Raw genomic sequence first — 13,192 nt, 5'->3', positions numbered from 1 at the left:
TCAATCACTGGGGTAAATACTTAGGAATATAACTGTGTGTCATGTGGTAAATAAATGTTTAACTTCCTAAGAAACTTCCAAACTATTTTCCAGAGTGGCTGAACACTTTACATTCCCATCAACAATCTATCAGTAATTCAGTTGCTCCACATCCTCACCACTATGCAGTGATGTGGTTCGACTGTGTCCCTACCCAAATCTCATGTTGACTTGTAGTACCCGTAATCCCCACTTGTCATGGGAGGGACCTGGTGGGAGGTAATTGAATCATGGGAGTGATGACCATTATGCTGCTGTTCCCATGACAGTGAGTGAGTTCTCACAAGGTCTGATGGTTTTATAAGGGGCTTTTACCGCTTTACTTGGCACTTCTCTCTCCTGCCACCACATGAAGAAGGATGTGTTTGCTTCACCATGATTATAAGTTTCCTGAGGACTTCCCAGCTATGTGGAACTGTGAGACAATCAAACCTCTTTCCTTTTTAAGTTACCTAGTCTTCGGTATGTCCTTATAGCAGTGTGAGAACGAACTAATACAGTAAATTTGTATCGTGGAGAGTGGAGTGCTGCTGTAGAGATACCCAAAAATGTGGAAGTGACTTTGGAAATGGGTAACAGGCAGACGTTGGAAGAGTTTGGAGGGCTCAGAAGAAGACAGGAAAGTGTGGGAAAGTTTGGAACTTCCTAGAGACTTGTTGAATGGTTTTCACCAAAATGCTGATAATGATATGAACAATGAAGTCCAGGCTGAGGTGGTCTCACATGGAATTGAGGAACTCCTTGGGAACTAGAGCAAAGGTGACTCTTGTGCTTTAGCAAAAAGACTGGTGGCATTTTGCCCCTGCTCTGGAGAGCTTTGGAACTTTGAACTTGAGAGATGACTTAGGGTATCTGGAGGGAGAAATTCTAAGTAGCAAAGCATTCAAGAGGAAGCAGAACATAAAAGTATGGAAAATGTGCAGCCTGACGATGCAATAGAAAAGAAAAACCAGAACAGAGGCATCGGAGGCAACACAACATATCTACAACCACCTGATCTTTGACAAACCTGATAAAAACAAGCAATGGGGAAAGGATTCCCTGTTCAATAAGTGGTGTTGGGAAAACTGGCTAGCCATATGCAGAAAGCAGAAACTGGACCCCTTCCTGACACCTTACACTAAAATTGACTCCAGATGGATTAAAGACTTAAACATAAGACATAACACCATAAAAACACTAGAAGGAAACCTAGGCAAAACCATTCAGGACATAGGCGTAGGCAAGGACTTCATGACCAAAACGCCAAAAGCATTGGCAACAAAAGCCAAAATAGACAAATGGGACCTAATCAAACTCCACAGCTTCTGCACAGCAAAAGAAACAGTCAATAGAGTGAATCGGCAACCAACAGAATGGGAAAAAATTTTTGCAGCCTACCCATCTGACAAAGGGCTGATATCCAGAATTTACAACGAGCTAAAAAAGATGTACAAGAAAAAAACAAACAAGCCCATTCAAAAGTGGGCGAAGGACATGAACAGATACTTTACAAAAGAAGACATACATGAGGCCAACAAGCATATGAAAAAATGCTCATCATCACTGGCCATTAGAGAAATGCAAATCAAAACTACATTGAGATACCATCTCACACCAGTTAGAATGGCAATCATTAAAAAATCTGGAGACAACAGATGCTGGAGAGGATGTGGAGAAATAGGAACACTTTTACACTGTTGGTGGGAGTGTAAATTAGTTCAACCATTGTGGAAAACAGTGTGGCGATTCCTCAAGGACCTAGAAATAGAAATTCCATTTGACCCAGCAATCCCATTACTGGGCATATATCCAAAGGATTATAAATCGTTCTACTATAAGGACACATGCACACGAATGTTCATTGCAGCACAGTTTACAATAGCAAAGACCTGGAACCAACCCAAATGCCCATCGATGATAGACTGGACAGGAAAAATGTGGCACATATACACCATGGAATATTATGCAGCCATTAAAAACGAGGAGTTCGCGTCCTTTGTAGGGACATGGATGAACCTGGAAACCATCATTCTCAGCAAACTGACACAAGAACACAAAATCAAACACCACATGTTCTCACTCATAGGTGGGTGTTGAACAAGGAGAACACATGGACACAGGGAGGGGAGCACTATACATGGGGGTCTGTTGTGGGGGAGTGGGGGGGACAGCGGGGGGGGTGGGGAATTGGGGAGGGATAGCATGGGGAGAAATGCCAGATATGGGTGAAGGGGAGGAAGGCAGCAAATCACACTGCCACGTATGCACCTAAGCAACAACCTTGCATGTTTTTCACATGTACCCCAAAACCTAAAATGCAATTAAAAAAATAAATAAATAAATAAATTTAAAAAAAAAAAAAAAAAAAAAAGAAAAGAAAAACCAATTTTTAGTTGTAGCAGAAGGAAGGAGAGCCAGGTTGGCACATGGCAAGAGTGAGAGCAAGAGATGGAGAAGAGGTGCCACACTCTTTTAAACTACCAACTCTTGGTGAACTGTTAGAGTGACAACTCACTCATTATTGCAAGGACATCATCAAGTCATCCATGAAAAATCGGTTTGAGCCTCAGAGCCCAAACACCTCCCACCTCCAACCTTAGAGGCCACGTTTCAACATGAGATTTGGAGGGGCACACCCAAATGATATCACTACCTAAGTTTTGTTTAGTTTTCTTAATTGCCCTAGTTTTTATCATGTGTGGATGGTGCTAGTTTGCTTAGTTTTTATCATATGTGAAAGCTGAATTTTGTCTAATCATTTTCTGACACAGATACAGTAACATGCATTTTTCTTGTTCACACTATAAATATGATTAATTACACTGTTGATTTTAGAATATTGAACCAGTCTTGAGATAAAACTCCATTTGGTTGTGGTATTTTACTTTTTTTTTTTTTAGAAAGAGTCTCACTCTGTCACCCAGGCTGGAGCACAGTGGTGTGATCTCGGCTCACTGCAACCTCCACCTCCTGTGTTCAAGTGATTCTCCTGCCTCAGCCTCCTGAGTAGCTGGGATTACAGGCCTGGTGCAGCCTGTCTAATATTTTTTTGTATTTTTACTAGAGACAGCGTTTCACTATGTTGACCAGGCTGGTCTCAAACTCCTGACCTTAAGTGATCCACTGACGTCCCAAAAGGCTGGGATTACAGGCATGAGCCACCGTGCCTGGTCTTACTCTTTTTATATATTGCTACATTCCATTTGCTAATATGTTGTTGAGAAATTTATGTCAGTTTTTCATGAGGAACATTGGTCTACAATTTTCCCTTTTTGTGTTGCCTTTGTTTGGTGTATCAGGATGATTTCTAGCTTCATACAATGAGATGTGAAAGTGCTTCCTCATTTATGATTCACTGGAAGAGATCATTGAATTGGCATGATTTTTATCTTAAATTTGTATAGAAATTTTCAATGAAATCTTATGTACTTGGACATTTTTATTATTGAAATATATTTTTTATTAGCTTTATGGGTACATGTAGTTTTTGGTTACATGGAAGAATTGTACAGTAGTCTGGGCTTTTAGCATACCCATCACCTGAAGAGTGTGCATTATATCAAATAGGTAATTCATCTCTCACCCCCTCTGCTACTCTACCTACTTCTGTGCTTCCAATGTTCATTATATCTCTCTGTATGCCTTTACATATGCATAGCTTAGCTCCCATGTATAAGTGAGAATGTGGTATTTGGTTTCCCATTCTTGAATAACTTCACTTAGGATAAAGGCCTTCAGTTCCATCCAACTTGCTGCAAAAGACATTATTTCATCTTTTTTTATGGCTGAATAGTATTCCATGATGTGCGTGTGTGTGCGCATGTGTGTTTGTGTGTATACACATCACATTTTCTTTATCCATCCATTAATAGGCACTTAGATTGATTCCATCTTTGCAATTGTGAATTGTACTGCAATAAACATACACATGCAGGTGTCTTTTAAGTATAATGACTTCTTTTCCTTTGGGTGGAAGCTCAATAATGACATTGCTGGATTGATAGGTCTACTTTACTGCTTTTGAGAAATCTCCATACTGTTTTCCATAAAGGTTGCACTAATTTACATCCCCACCAACATTATATAAGTGTTCCCTTTTCACCGTATTGGTTCCGACATGTTTTTTGACTTTTTAATAATGGTTATTCTGAGTGGAGTAAGGTGGTACCTCACTGAGGTTTTAATTTGCATTTCTTTGATGATTAGTGATGTTGAGCATTTATTCATATGTTTGTTGACCACTTGTATATCTTCTTTTGAGAAATGTCTGTTCATATCATTTGCCCACTTTTTAATAGGATGATTTGCTTTTGTCTTGCTGATTTGTTTGAATTTTTACAAACTCTGGATATTAGTTCTTTGTCAGATGTATAGTTTGAAAATATTTTCTCCCATTCTATAGTTTGTCTGTTTACTCTGTTGATTCTTTCTTTGGTGGTGCAGAAGATTTTCAGTTTAATTAAGTCCCATTTACTTATTTTTGTTTTTGTTGCATTTGCTTTTGGGTTTTTAGTCACAAATTATTTGCCTAGGCCAATATCCAGAAGAAATTTTCCTAGGTATTCTCCTATAATTCTAATGATGTAGGATCTTAGATTTGTCTTTAATACATCTTGAGTTAATTTCTGTATGTGATGGGAAATAGGGATCCAGGTTTTTGCTCCTGCCTGTGGCCATCCAATTTTTCCAGAAGCATATATTTAATAGGATGGCCTTTCTCCAATGTATGTTTTTGTCTGCTTTGTCAAAAATCAGTTGGTTGTAAGTATTTGGATTTATTTCTGAGTTCTCTATTTTGTTCCATTGGTCTGTGTGTCCATTTTTGTACCAATACCATGCTGTTTAATTTACTTTCACTTTGCAGTGTAATTTTGAAGTCAGGCAATGTGATCCCTCCAGATTTATTCTTTTTGTTTAGGACTTTTTTTGGCTACCTAGTCTCTTTTCTGGTTCCAGGAGAATTCAGGTGAATTTTAGGATTGTTTTTTCTAATTCTGTGAAAAATGACATTGGCATTTTGATAGGAATTGCATTGAATCTATAGATTGGTTTTGGCAGTATTGTATTTTCACAATATTGAATCTTCCAGTTCATGTACATGGAATGTACTTTCATTTATTTGTGTCATTTTTTATTTCTTTCATCAGTGTTTTTTAGATCTCTTTGCAGAGATCTTTTACCTCATTTGGTTAAGAATATTCCTAGGTATTTTATTATTTTGCAACTACTGTAAAGGAAATTGATTTCTTGATTTGATTCTCAGTTTGTTATTGGTGTATAGTGGTGCTACAGATTTGCGTACATTGATTTTGTGCCTGAGACTTTACCAAATTCATTTACCAAATAAAGGAGTCTTTTGGAGGAATGTTTGTGATTTCCTACATATAAGATCTTATCATCAGCAAACAGATAATTATTAAAACTTTTTAATTAAAAATGCAATGTTTTTCACAATTTAGCACCATTTGAGGAACTGGTCCTTCTAGGTAGGTTGTAGAATTTATGTACCTAGTTGTTCACAGTATTCCTTATTATCCTTTAAATGTATTTAGAGTGTGTAGTGATGTCTTCTTTTGTATTCTTGATAGTAGTAAGTTATAACTTTTTTTGGTCAGTCTTGCTATATACATCAATTTTATTGATCATTTTTTAAAGAACCAATATTTGGATTTGTTAATTTGTTTCAATGTTTAATTTCATTTATTTCTACTCTTATGTTTATTAGTTCCTTATTTCTGCTTGCTTTAAGTTTATTTTGTTTTTCTTTTTCTGTTTTATTGAGGCAGCATCTTAGGTTATTGATTTGAGAATGCTTTTTATTTTATAATAAACATCTGTCTAAGCACTATATTTGCTGCTTCCTATAAATATTTATTTTAATTTTTGGTCAGTTCAAATTATTTTCTAATTTCCCTTGAGACTTCTTTCTTGATTCATGGATGATTTATAAGAATGTTATTTAATTTCCAAGTGTTAGGAGATATTACTGCTATTGTTCTGTTATTGACTTGTAGTCTAATATGATTAGGGTTAGAGCGCATACTCTATAATGCTTTTTTTTTTTTTTTTAACATTTTTAAGATTTGTTTTAAGATGTAAGATGTGCTCTGTGCTGGTGAATGTTACATGTGTATTTAAAAAGAATGTGAAATGTGGATCCTGCTATCATAGAGTGTTCTGTCAATGCCAGTTAGGTTCAATTCTTTGATGATGAAGTCAGATCATCTATATCCTTGTTGATTTCCTATATCAATTTTTATCAGTTACTGAAAGAAGGGTTTTGAGGTCTCCAAACATAACCGTGGATTTGTCTATCTCTCTCTCTCATTTCTGTCATCTTTTGCTTCATGTATTTTGCCACTTTGTTTTTAGGTACACATGCACTTAGGATTGCTCTGTCTTCTTGGTGTATTAACCTTTTAATGACTATATAATGTCCCTCTTTATATTTGTCTCAGTGTTTTTTTTTCTTTTTTGCCATGAAGTCTAATTTCCCTGATATTAGTTTAGCTATTCTAGCTCTCTTTTGGTTAGCGTTTGCAAAGATTTTATTTTTTCCATTCCTTTACCTTTGTATAATCGTGGTAAAATGCACAAAACATAAGGTTTACTGTTTTAACCACAGTTAAGTGTACAATTCAGTGACATTAAATACGTTCACATTATTGTGCAACCTTCACCACTATCCATCCATCTTCAGAACTTTTTCATCTTCCCAAATCTAAACTCTGTCCCCATTAAAAAATAACTCCAATGCCAGATATAGTGATGGGGAGGAAGGCAGCAAATCACACTGCCATGTGTGTACTTATGCAACAATCTTGCATGTTTTCCACATGTACCCCAAACCTAAAATGCAATTAAAGAATAAATAAATAAATAAATAAATAAAAATAAGGAAAATGTTCAGAAACAAACAAACAAAAATAACTCCCCATTTTCCCCTTTCCCTTACCCCCGACAACTATCATTCTACTTTCTATCTCCCTAAATTTGACTACTGAGTGTACCTTATGTGAGTGAAATTACACAGTATTTGTCTTTTCATGTCTGGCTTATTTCACTTACCATAACGTTCAAGTTTCATCTACACTGTAGCATACATTGGAATTTTCTACCTTTTTAAGGCGGATATTTCATAGACAGCTAATAGTAAATTTTGTCTATCCATTCCTCAATCAATGGACAGTTGGATTATTTCTACCTTTTGGCTATTGTGAATAAAGGTGCAATAAACATTAGTTTATAAATATCTAATGATCTCTCAACTTTCACTTCTTTTAGATATATAGCTAGTAGTGGAATTTCTAGATCAAAATACAGTATTCTCTGATTTTTTTAAGGATCTGCTATCATCTGTTTTCCACAGTTAGCAGATCATTTTACTTTCTCTGCATCATTTTACATTTTCACCAGCACTGCACAAAGGTTCCATTTTCTCTATATTCTCACCAACACTTATTATTTTCCATTTTTTTTTAATAATAGCCATCCTAATGTAAATTGGATAGACATGAATTGGTGTCTTATTTTGATTTTGATTACCATTTCCCTAATTATTAATGATGTTGAATATTTGTATGTGCTTTATTAGTGATCTCAACCTATTAGGAGAAATGTCTATTCAAGTCCTTTGCCCATTTTTAAATTGGATTTTTTGTTGAATTGTAAGATTATTTTTCATTTATTGTAGTTTTACCTTTCAGTTCTAAAAAATTGCCATTTGCTTCTTCTTTTTGTGTTACATTTTCTTTTTTTTTTTTTTTTTTTTGAGACGGAGTTTCGCTCTTGTTACCCAGGCTGGAGTGCAATGGCGCGATCTCGGCTCAGTGCAACCTCCGCCTCCTGGGTTCAGGCACTTCTCCTGCCTCAGCCTCCTGAGTAGCTGGGATTACAGGGACGCACTACCATGCCCAGCTAATTTTTTGTATTTTTAGTAGAGATGGGGTTTCACCATGTTGACCAGGATGGTCTCGACCTCGTGATCCACCCGCCTCGGCCTCCCAAAGTGCTGGGATTCCAGGCGTGAGCCACCGCGCCCGGCCCTCTATTTTTTTTTTGAACTTTTTGTCTTTTCCTTAAGAGTGTTTGTCCTTAGTTGTTGGAGAATTTCTATGACTTCTTTAAAGTCAGATAATTCCAACATGTATCATCTCAGTTTTGGAGTGTCTTGATTGTTCTTTCCTGTGAGAGGTAAGATTTTACTAGTTTACTCTATGCTGAGTAACTCTGGATACTATCCTGGATATTACGTATACCATGTTTTGAGATGCTGGATCCCGTTTAAATTCTATAGAGAAAATAGACATTCTACTTTAGCAGGCACAATACGCATTTTGGTAAGAACTGCAAGTCCCAGTCAACTCTCCGCATGTTGTAAACGCCATTTACAGCTTTCTTGCATATGTGCACCCAGGGATCGGCGTGCCTGGACAGTAGTCTAGTCAGAGCCAAGTGCTCAAAATCTGTTCTATCCTCATTTGGTTAAGACATATACATAGTCAGTTCGGCAGTTTCCCCTGGAGTTAAACAACTTTGTGGATCATTGTTCCTGAGCTTGATCACCCTGCTGCAATCCGTTGCCTGGTATGGATACTTCGCAGGTCCCTGGTGAAAAAGCAATAGATGACATCGGCCTCTCTACCCATGCTAGATATTTCCATGTGGCCCTTCAGAGGAGTGGTAACATGATTTTTAAAGTTTTACTGGCAATTGGGAATTAATGTACTTTCTCACATCTTTCCCGTAGGCAATAGATATGTTCTTTGTAGGGGAACCCCTGCACCCCCACAAAGGTATGAGTTAGATGAGGTGCTCTACCCATCTAACTTCAGCTCACCAACTCAGCTACCATTTACCAATTTCCCCCGTCACTACCAGGAATGTGATGGGAACCAGCATTTTATTAGTTACAGAGCTGTATCCTCTGAGCATTCCCAAGTACTTCTAACCAGTTATGGAACAGACAGACATATCCCCTCTGTAAAGACTGTGGTGCCTGGCCTTTCTGCCATCACAGCTTCACGTTGCCTGAAAGCAGAAACAGTCTTTAATCGATGGCCCACTGTGCTTTTTGGGGCTATGTACACACCAACTCAGTGAGGCCCCTTTAGGTGTAGTGGGGAAGATTTACACCCACTTTACAAACATTAAAACTGAGTTCAAAGTTTGGTGGTAGGAAGACTTAATGCTCCCAAACAGCAGATTTGGGAATCCAACCTGTCTGATATGCATCAACCATTATAAAATACGGACCAATGGATCCACCAAAGTGCACTGTTCTCAACATAATCAATTTGAAATCCACTTCTTCAATGCCTAAGATCCTGAGACCTATGTGCACTTGACCCCAAAGTGCCAGCTTTTATTTCCTTTCCGGCAAAGTGACAACACAGTTGACTTTAACAGTAGGCTTTGGTTCCTGAAGTGAGAAATGAGTGAAAAAAATAAAGGTAAAGGCTGGCTAGAGTGGAAGGCTAAATACATATCTGATTAAATAAATGACGGTCATACTACTTCAGACTATGAAATTAACTCCCTTAGCCAGAATGGGCTTGAAAAAAAAAAAAAAGGAATTAACTCCCAGTATCCACTTGCTGCCCAGGATGACTGTTGTTGGAGGTCTAATATCTTCCTGTGGGCAAGGCGAGAGGAATGGTTCCAGATAGCTCCAGGCAAGGGTAGGAAGACTGCCTGTGACTACGGCAGGGCATTCTGGTGCTTGCCCTCACCGCAGCTCCTGCTTCATAGCGATCAGCCAGGACGCACGGCAAGGAGGAACTGTCCAGTGTGACAGTAAGAGCAGCTTGGATGTCCGAAATGAGCCCTCGCTGATCAGCTCTATCCAGGCCCACTTTGGGTATAGCTTACCTCAAGTTTTCAGCAAGTAGTTTCCAAAAACCAAAAGTGAGTGTATTCCTGCTTGGTCCTGTTTCTGCCTCTTCCCTCTCACTGCCAGCCCCACTGAGATGTATGCAGATAAAACTGAAATAGCAATTCTCAGAAAACTTTTCATGTCGCACATCAATTTTGGGGAGGTGGAATGGACGAGGGCCAGAAACCTTGCCTACTTTATGCTGTCGAAATTCATAAATCTCTCATTCAGCCTGATACAAATCTGGGTTATTCCTATTAAGGTTCCTGTGAGAAACGTTTTAGATTTATTGTTAGCAATTTCTGCAAGCCAGTCCTGACAGAGGAATGAAACATAAGTGAATCAGGTTGGCCTCTTTTGTTCTGTAGCATTTGGGTTTACACATATGCATGCATGTGTTTTTAAGGAAATAGGGCAGCTGTGTCAATTCGAGCCCACTCTGCAACGCTGTTTTGTGTCATCCAGTGCTAAATATTCCCCGCGGGGTTTGTTCCTCATTTTCTCCCTACTTTACACTTGTACACTGAAGTGAGCTGACCCAGGGAGGAGCCATTCCCCTGCACCCTAGGATTCCCTTGGGAGGGGCAGAACATGAAGTGAACAGGACCTCAGGCATTTTCACTGCATTATCGATATTTTGGGAAACTATATACATTCTGCATTTCATGAGCAAACTCACAGTTTAAGAGAACGAATGCTGGACATAGAAGTCCCAAAATGTGATCCTTTTGCTCTGTTTCCATATTAGTGACCATGATCCTACCTAGAATAAGAAAACGACCTCCCTTCTTTGAATCGAGGACAAACTATTACTAGGAGGCACTGTCTTTCCAGCCAGGCAGCCTTGTGTAATGGAATGCATTTGGTTCCTGGGGTGTAGACAGACCTTGCACTTGAAGTGAGTCCCCTCAGTACCTGCTGTTCAATACTTCTAAGGGGCTGCCGTCTTCAGCCTGTTGTCCTCCATTTGTGATTTGGGAGATAGTGCCTGCCTCATCAGGCTACTCTGAGGACTCTCTTGACAATGTTGGGTGGTGCCTGGACTCTGATGCAGGTGCCTGAACTCTTTCCTACCACAGCACGGGCAGCTTGGAAACCAGGATGGGAATACTGGAGCTCATAATCCCTCCCATCGGCAGAGGCTGATGCAGAGGAAAAAATCTCTACCTCTGCCTAAATTTTCGGGGCACCAGCTCTTACCCATCAGACCAGGAAGAACAAATGCACTTCATTTTTATCATCAGATTGAAAAGAAGACTTCTAAATACAAGCCCTAGCTTGACAGGAAAGCCTGCTGAGGTTGATTAGTGATGCCTACCCTGGCCAAGTGAGGGGTGAAATGGGCACCTGTGTTACACTTAACCTATCCTAGAATTCAATGATGATCTCAAAAGTGAGCACATATGTTAGCAATACTGGTGTCGTGTCTTCAGTTCCCAGCATATGGCAAGGAATGGCAAATATATCATGTATGTTTATGAAAGAATGGAAACATTTGGGATTTGATGAGTTTTGCTATAATAAGACCTTAACAGGTATCTGGCATGACAGCCTAGACTCATCAGTGGGGGTTATTCTCAGGGCCAAGAAAAGACTGAAAATAGAAAGAAATTCTCTGGTGGAAAAGAAAAGTGATAGCAGTGAAAATCCTTTGGGATGATAACTAACTAAGATTAAATTAGGGTAGTGTGGGAAAATTAATTAATGTCCCAACTATGGGGCAGATATCTGAAGGACTCTGGTTTACAAAGACTGATGTGAACAGGATTGTGGTTTATGGAAACATGTGAACAGGGTCCATGGTCTATAGAAACATGTGGGCACAAGTCTATTGTCTGTAGAAACAGAAGAGGGTACAGGTTTACAGTCCATGGAAACAGATGTGGACATAGGCTTAAAACCTGCAGAAAAAGATTTAAGCCCAAGTCTGTGGTTTACAAAAATAGATACGGACAAAGGTCTAAAATCTATGAAAACAGGTGTGGGCAGAGGTCTATGGTCTATGGAAACAGATGTGGGCATGGATCCACAGTCTCTAGAACAGACATGAGCATGTGTCTATGGCCTGTGAAATAAGATATAGGCACGGGACTATGATTTCTGAACCAGACCTGGGCATGGGTCTCTGGTGTCTGAAACAGACCTGGGCATGGGTCTCTGGTGTCTGAAACAGACCTGGGCATGGGTCTCTCGTGTCTGAAACAGACCTGGGCATGGGTCTCTGGTATCTGAAACAGACCTGGGCATGGGTCTCTGGTGTCTGAAACAGACCTGGGCATGGGTCTCTGGTGTCTGAAGCAGACTTCGGCATGGGTCTATGGTATCTGGAACAGACCTGAGCATGGGTCTACAGTCTCTGAAACAGACCTGGGCATAGGTCTAGGGCCCCTGAAACAGACCTGAGCATGGGTCTAGGGCCTCTGAAACAGACCTGGGCATGGGTCTATGGTCTGAAACAGACCTGGGCATGGCTCTGTGGTCTCTGAAATAGACATGGGCACAGGTCTGTGGTCTCTGAAACAGACGTGGGCATGGGTCTGTGGTCTCTGAAACAGACATGGGTGCAGATCTGTAGTCCTTGGAAAAAGATGTAGACACGAGTCTAAGAGTGAAGGTAGGAAAAGTGTAAGAACTGGTTACTAAGCTGGGCAGTGTTCAGAACTCTTCAGTGTAGGGCACTGAAACTGGGTCAGGTGCCCCTACCATGCAGTGAGAGAACCTTATGTGTCTCTCTGCGTCAGTACCCATGTCTCCGGGTCCAGAGTGCACTGGACCTCCTGGTTATCAGTCAGCTTCCCTGTCTGAATTGTAAGCCCCTGTAGGATAGAGTTTTCCTTTTGTTCATATCTGTGTTCACAGGATCAGCAGAGGGTAGCAAGTTTGGGTGTTTAAGGAATGCTCTGTTGATGAATGCGTGGATGGATGCTCTAGACATAGGAGAATTGTGCCTTGTCCAGTTTCCTGGAGACTCAGGATGGCCTTTTCCATGGACATCAGGGCCTCAGGGAGACGCTAAGGAGACCCTTGCCACTACAGAGCCTTAATCAGGACTAGAGCTGGATGGATGCCTGGCTGTCCAGTGGGCACTCAGGATGGAGATAGCCACTGGGGCTGTAGAAGGTAAGGTTATCAGACACTGACAAATCCATTTAATTTCAACTCCTGATGGCACTCTGGATGGGCCTAAGAGGTACTGGCCCATATGGCTTCTACCAGACCAAGGGAAGAGAGCAACACAACCTGCAAGCACATGGGAATAACAATAAAAGGAAAAGTTTTCAAAATGAGAAACTGCCA

Source organism: Aotus nancymaae, unplaced genomic scaffold (genome assembly GCF_030222135.1).
Source record: "Aotus nancymaae isolate 86718 unplaced genomic scaffold, 86718_ANA_hifiasm-v0.15.2.pri h1tg000029l, whole genome shotgun sequence".
Lineage (NCBI taxonomy): Eukaryota > Metazoa > Chordata > Mammalia > Primates > Aotidae > Aotus > Aotus nancymaae.
The sequence above is the reverse complement of the archived record's forward strand: the minus strand, read 5'-3'. Positions refer to the sequence as shown.